Raw genomic sequence first — 8,189 nt, forward strand, 5'->3', positions numbered from 1 at the left:
TTATAAAGGATTTCTTAAAAATTGCACACCCTCTGTGCAAATTACTTGAGATGGAATGTAAATTCTATTTTAATGAAACCTATCTGAAGGCATTTGGAGAGTTGAAGGAGAGTTTGGTGTCTGCAACCGTAATTATTTCTCTTGATTAGAGTAAGTCATTTGAGGTGATGTGTGATGCTAGTGGGGTTGCTCTTGGGGTGGTATTGGGACATAGAACGGATAAAATCCTTCAACCCATCTATTATGCAAGTAAGGACCTAAATAAAGCATAAAAGAACTACACTGTGACTGAACAAGAGCTTCTTGCGGTGGTATTTACTTTCGAAAAATTATGCTTCTATTTGCTTGACATGAGAGTCACAGTGCCTATTTACCACTCCGCTTTGAGGTACTTTATGGAAAATAAGGATGCGAAACCAAGGTTTAACAGATGGGTACTACTATTGCAAGAGTTTGATTTTGAGGTAAAAGATAGAAAAGGGACTGAAAATTAAGTTACCGATCACTTGTCTAGATTCAAAGATGAAACTATGCGCGAGTTGGGTGAAAAGGATGAAATTCATGATACCTTCACTAATGAGCATGTAATGGCCGCGTCTTATGACTTGATTCCATGGTTCGCTGATTTTGAGAATTATCTGGCCAGTGATATAGTACCATCAGAATTGTCCTTCCATTATAGCAAGAAGTTCATGCATGATGTGAAAAAGTTATTTTGGGATGAGCCTTACTTATACCGGAGTTGTGCTGATGGGTTTATGCGTCGTTACGTGCCGGAAGTTGAGATGTTAAGTATTTTGGAGGCATGCCACTCCTCGCCTGTGTGTGGGCACCATAGTGGCATCCGGACAACCCACAAGATCTTGCAGCGTGGGTACTATTGGACAACCATTCTCCAATACGCTCACAAGTTTGCCAAGTCATGTGATAGGTGTCGAAGGGATGGAGGAATTTCGGAAAGGCAAGAGCTCCCTTTAAATCCCATCCTAGTGATTGAGTTATTTGATGTTTGGGGCATTCATTTTATGGGCCCATTTATGATTTCTCATAGGATGAAATATATACTTGTTGCGGTGCACTACGTGTCAAAATGGGTGGAAGCTATAGCGCTTTATAACTATGAAGGGAAGAGTGTCACCGCGTTCTTGAAAAAGAACATCTTCTCCAGATTTGGCATACCTAGGGACATTATTAGTGATGGTGGATCTCACTTTTGCAATAAGTCGTTCAACGGCTATTGGATAAATATGGGGTTCGCCATAATGTGACCACTCCGTACCATCCACAGACTAGTGGGCAAGTTGAGGTGTTCAATCGAGAGATCAAACAAATCCTGTCAAAAACGGTAAATGCAAATAGATAGTATTGGTCAAGGAGGATTAATGATGCTCTTTGGGCCTACAGGACAGCGTAAAGACCCCCATAGGTATGTCTTTATGTCAACTTGTATATGGAAAGGCTTGTCACTTGCCAATAGAGTTAGAGCACAAAGCCATGTGGGCAAGGAGAAACTAAAGATGTATTAGAATGAAGCAATGGAACAGAGACTTAATGGGTTGAATGAGCTTGATGAGTTTTGCCTAAAAGCGTATGAAAGTTCAGTCATCTAAAAGAGAATATGAAGAAGTACCACGACTAGAAGATTGATAAGCGAGAATTTGCGGTTAGGACTTAGTGCTTCTATTCCATTCTATGTTATGCTTGTTTCTGGGAAAACTCAAGTTCAAGGGGACGGGACCATTCCTTATTACTAAATTGTTTCCACATGGAGCGGTTGAGTTGGAGAACAAGGAGGGTGCAAAGTTCACTATTAACGGGCAAAGAATTAAGATGTACCTATGGCATGCGAAGAGTGTCCATGAAGTGGTTGAGGCATATCACCTTGATGAAGTTTGAGTAATCAAGGATCGTGCGTCATGCCGCGACGTTAAATCAAGAGCTTCTTGGGAGGCAACCCAAGGTGTATCCTCAAGCCAATAATAGATTTGTCTTTTCTTTGTAGGAATAGTTGCATTCTCTTGTTTTGTTTTGCTTTGTTTTACTTATCTTCATGCGTTATTTATTTTAGTGTTGGCTAGAGATTAGTTTAGGGTCCGTGTCTCAAAAGTGTCCATAAGAAACACAAAAAGAATAGCTTAATAAGTGTTCAATGTGCAGGGAACAAAACCAAGAATTCCGCAGAAAATGGTCTAAGGTACAGATCTACTAACCCCATCGACAGGCTGTAGTTTCATCAACAGACCATCGATGGTGTCCATAGATCCTAGGTATGTCTTGAAATTTTATCTAAGTCTGTGTGCCATCGACGGTAAGTCGTCTGACTTACGGACGTCAACGGGTGTCGTCAGTCCAAAGAGCCAGTGACCCGACAAAAACCCGACATATTATACTAAAAGAAAACCGTTCATTAACCTCCAAAACCTTTTCAAGTTCTTGTCCCAACCGTTTCCCTTCCCTTATTTCCTTTCTTTTCAATCATAACACCATATCTCTTCCTTCAAAACTAATCATATTCCCTCAACTCCCGAATTCCCCAAATTCCCAAAGACCTCTTATTCTAAAATTCTACTTAGTTCTTCTTTATTTCTCCGGTCGGTGTTCAAAGGCGGGCATGTAGGTTGTTGAAGATATCACTCACCCAGTCACTGTACTACGATTTTCAGATATTTTGATTCCCTTTGCTTGATGAATTCTCGTTTATTTGCTGTTGGAAATGAAAATTAGATTGTGGGTCTTGACTTAGGGACAAAATTGTATGTTTATGCTTGTCAAATGTTGGGTTAAATGTCCCTTAGAATGATAGAAAGTGAATGGGTAGTGGTATGTTCGGGTTAAAATGAGTTATAGACTTTTTGACTTAGGGTTTGATAGCATCTTTGAATCTGAGAATGAACCTTGCGAAATCGAAACCATTAAGGATGAAGAAATGGTCTTGTAATTTTTGCTATGTGTTGGGTAAACTTGTGAGAGTCTAAAAGGGGTCAAAATGTGATACTAAAATCAAGGTCTGAAATCTGTCTCTTACAAACAGCACGAGACCCTGTCGACTGATCGACGGGCCGTCGATGGAGTCCGTCGAATGATCAGTCTTTAACTTTCTCAACTCTGAGAAAACGGAAGTGGACTACGGTCTATCGACTGATCGACGGGCCATTCTGCATGTCCGTCGTTTCCAACTGAGAGGTATGTATAATAAAGCATATTTTAAAAATTCCTACATGTCCTACAATGGACACTATCGACGGACCGTCGATCCATCGACGGGCCATCGATCCATCGACGGGCCATCGATAGTGCCCGTCTACCAGTACTGCAGTCTGAACTTGAATGTGATTTGTGTTTCAGTCCGGACATTGATTATTCCAAGGGCAGGTCCAAGTCCTTGGCACCATCCCGTTGGATGATTAGCACTTCCGATGATGAGTGAGATCCTTAATACGTGCCCCTAGCACTAGGACCCCTACAACAATTGCAACAGCCACTCGGGTCACCCCCAAGAAGGTGGCTTCGAGCGTAGTCACTGCCTCCTAGTCTGATGAGGAGTACAAACTGACCGACACACCATCTGGGTCTTCCTCGGGTTCTGAAGGAGCGTCTGGCTCAGAAGCGGCATCAAGTTCAGAGTCGAACAACTCTACGGGGTCGAATGAGGCCACTGCCTCCAGTTTTTAGATCACTTAGATCCGCTCACCCAGAGGTGCCTGCCCACCAAGCCTCGTCTGATGAGGCTCATACTTCGGAGTCTGCTCCGACACCCCAGGATGATGTCCCTGCACCAGTTCCTAATGAGCCCAACCGATGGTGCATAGATGGTTTGTATCAAGTCTATAGGGATGCAAAAGTTCTTAACGACAAGGGGGTGATGACCAGGTTGGTGACAGTCGAGCCGAGAGTTCTCGCAGGGATCCTTCACACATTCCCTAATGTGCGCAGATTGTTTACCCGCCACAGGATCGAGTGGATGGCTAGGTGTCTGGGGTCGTATAGAGAGGACATTGTTTGAGAGTTCTAAGCTTCATATGTGGCGAATCTCCGAGGTTCTTTGGACAGGCAGGAGAAACCTTTCAAACAAGACCCACTCACACAGGTTCTAGTTCGAGGCTGCCTGGTGGATATTTCTCTTACCAATGATTGTCATTTCTTATATGGCACCTCTATAGATATCTCTCGGACCCCTTGACCCCAGAGTTTGATTACAGGTGGGGTATGGTCAAGATTGGCCAGTTTCAGAGGACTAGATATCAGAGAGAGTCCAACAAGAGGTGGCTTGAACAGCAGCTGTCCATTGGCGGTGAGGGAGCAGACTGGGTGTTAGACCCCAGAGGCCTTATCAAAAAGGCGAACCTCACTTTCACATCCAAGTTCTTCTAGCTGTTAGTTCGCCACCGCCTATCTCCCACGGCAGCAGATAACATTCTTACATGGGATAGAGCGGTATTGTAGCAGCTTTGGTGGCCGGGTTGGAGATTGACTTCGCGAACTTATTAATATCGATGATACATGAGAGGGCTTTTAAGACATCTACTACTTACCCATTCACTTGTATGATCTTCCATTTATGAAAGGATACTGGAGTCCAAATTTGGCACCATGATGCCCTCCGTACTCAGGCTGGGACTGTGGATATATGTCTCATCAGGGATGAGTCCAATGTGGTGGCATCACAGGAGGGCCTAAAGTTGAGTTGCAGCTGCTGAGTTAGAATTTTGCAGATACGGTAGGGTTAGACCGAGGGGCTGATCATGCCACTTCATAGCACACTTATACCACCCCGGCCGAGTCCGCCCCTGGCACTAGTAGAGCACCCAGTTCCTCCCGGTCTACTCCATCGTCTGCAGCACTTGTCCCAATAGCAAGGGTCCAGAAGTTAGAGGCCCAGATGGCCACCCTGCTGCATCATATTAAGCCTTGGATGAACAAATCCATTGTCGAGGCTAAGGACCGGATTGAGAAGAGGGTGTCCCAGCAGAGGGAGCAAAATATTCAAGCGGTTAACCAACGCCTTAATGCATTTGAGTTGTGGGTTCTTGCATGCCTAGCCTGTTTTACTTATTAATATATAATAGTAAAAAATGACTAAGTTTCGAAAATCAATTAATCTTATGATTTAAGAGAATATAATTTTTCGAATTGACAGAGTCGCCACTTGATTTTTTGATTATCAAGAAAAATTAGAATTATTTTCAGGAGATATAAAACAGATAAAAATCAGTTGAAAAGGGTTCGAAGTTTGAATGTACATTCCAAAAAGGTGTTAGGCCCTCGGAATGCCCGCTAACTCACGGTTGACCGGCAATTTGACTAAAAATGACCTTCTATTTAATAATTTTGAATTTTTTTTAACCAAGTAAGGAGACTTCATTTATTATCTATTTCATTATTATTGAATTAAATTCTTTTTTTCTTTAGGAAAACAGTGAAATCATTTATAAGGGGGAGTGACATAAAGGGGGTTAATACGACTAAAAATAGAATAAAAGCTAAGCGACTTCTAAAAATAAATATCTATATATATATATATACACACACACACACACACACACACACATATATATATATATATACATACATATATATATATACATACATATATATATATATATATATATATATGTATGTATATATATATATGTATGTATATATATATATATATGTGTGTGTGTGTGTGTGTGTGTGTGTATATATATATATATATATAGAGAGAGAGAGAGAGAGAGAGGAATATAAGAGAAATGGCAACCTCGGGAATTTAATTAAATTAAAACTATATGATAAATAAAGTTAGTCATAATAATATAATATGAGTAAGGAAGGAAGAGAGTATCAAATTTGGGCCCTTTGCCTAAATCTTAACAACCTGTCCTAAATCTAAAATGGCCCAAAAAATGAATGTTGCCCATTATTTGACCTGATGGCCCTACTACGAAAGAGAATTTTTTTCTTTCCATTTTTTTGGGCCTCTTAGCCATATTTTCCTTTCAAAATATGTGTATACATTTCGCGTATATCACGATAGGTAGGGCTGTATTCCATCGATTCGGACCTTCCAAAACCTGCATTTAGTAAAAAAAAATTATCTCCTGCATTTTCATGTGCTTTTAAATTTTTTTCCACCTCTGTATCATATATTTTTATCATATATCAGTGTATACAGACCGTATATCGACCTGTTTTTGACTGTCCGGGTCTGGAAATTGAATTTCCAGCAACATGCTACTGCTCTCAACCTGTACATTGTTTTTAGGAGGCTGGTCGACTCAGGGAAGGTAGTTCGAGCCTTTATGGCTCAATGGGAAAGTGAAAGAGGGTGGAGTATAGTCCATGATGACTTTATAAGAAATTCACATGCAAATAAAGAAAAGAAAAACGATTAATAAACAAACTATCTTGAGATAAATAAAGAGAAATACGCAATTTATTAGAGAATGTACGTGTGCCCCGAACAGTGAATCTTTACATATAATTTTATTAAATATATCACACAAACGTATTGAGATCTAACAAGCTTTAGAAATAGAAACTGAGAGAGCATGTGAATCATCTCAAACCAGAAGAATCAATACAATAGTCATTAATATACGCACATGGATAACAGAACACAAAAGAAACTTGATCTTTACTAACATTCCAGCTAGCAGATACATACAAATAGCATATACATATTCATATGAGCATGGGGACATCTATTTGCACACGTTTATCTATGGAACATCATTTTTTAGGGAAGACATATATACCATGGATTGGACTTGCCTACTACTTAACGCCAAGGCAGAAAATAAAACAAAGAAACCATCAATAATCTAAAGTCGCGCTAAAGGAAGAGTTTAACAGGAAAACAAAGGGGAAAAATCCTCCAAAACAGATATAGCTCGAGCACAGAGACGTTTCTGACCCATGGCTGGTCGAAACTATGCAAAACTAAGCAGATTCGCCTTTAAACCTTCAATCTATTCACAATCGAATCTAAATAATTCGAACTACGATTATCTTCACCTATGAACGGTCTATTGATACACTACTCGAACAAACCTTATGAAACATTTGAATGCGTCTTTCGAAGAAACCCACGAGTGACAAATCTCACTTTCTCAGATTAACAGGTAATAGATTATCAAATGTTTTAACCTCATGAACAATATTCTTTAACATAAACAAATGTTTATTCAACACCTACACATATGGTTAAAAACTAAAGAGGAAGGATAAACGAATACAACCCGCTTGCTGCAAACTCCAAAGCATACGAAGATTAACTGACTCAAAAGAGAAGAACGTACTCAAATCTATGTTCAAACAGAACACACTTTTAACTAAGAATATCATAAAGAATAAGGCATGATTGTGACCAAAGGAACCGAACAGAGACATGTGCAATACATTGTATTTGGGATCCAAATATAAAATGAACACAAGTAAACATTACCCTTTTTCGGACGGCTGAACAGACACACTCGAGCTAAGGGCGATTCCACCACCGCAAGTGAATTCCCACGACCTCCGATGGAATTCCAAAAGAAAATTCTTGGAAGTCTTCAATGCCAACTCCCAAAAATACTTTTTTTTTACTTTGAAAACATGTTTCTAGTATATTTGTCAATGTAGTGTTTTGCTATGTTTTTCTTCAAAGTTCTTCAAACCTCTGAATGTTTTTTTTTCCAAATCATTTTTTACCAAAAATCTTCCCTTTAGCAGTGGAAACAAAGCGAAGAATATATAGGGAAACAATTAGGATTTCGAATTTGAGAGGGAAAAAGAGTAGAAAACGGATGTGAACGAGGCCCAATCCAAATTCAAACTTCAAACTTCCTTTCATCCTTTTGGCGAGATAGACTTTTCAGGGATTTTCAACCCATTTTGAAAGGGGAAAGGGGACGGGATGGTCGGGATTGATCGATTGTCCTTGGGGCAAGACGTGGAGCAATCTCACGCAGGCAAGGACAACTCGCGACTGAAAAGCCAGCCTGTTGTACGTTCTGGGCCGTCCAGCTGAGTGTGAAGGTGGCATGAGTGAGCTTGGTTACGCGCGTGACTGTGATTTTTGTTCTTTCAGGGAGTTGGATTTCAACGTATTTCTGGGGATGAGCTTCTGGATTTTTTCTGTTGTAGGGGAAAGGGGAGTAGGCCGGTAAAAAAAATGGGTCGTCTTTTGGGGCTGGGAATTAAAAAATAATAGGTTGGGTGAAATA

Source organism: Solanum pennellii, chromosome 8 (genome assembly GCF_001406875.1).
Source record: "Solanum pennellii chromosome 8, SPENNV200".
NCBI classification, from domain to species: domain Eukaryota; kingdom Viridiplantae; phylum Streptophyta; class Magnoliopsida; order Solanales; family Solanaceae; genus Solanum; species Solanum pennellii.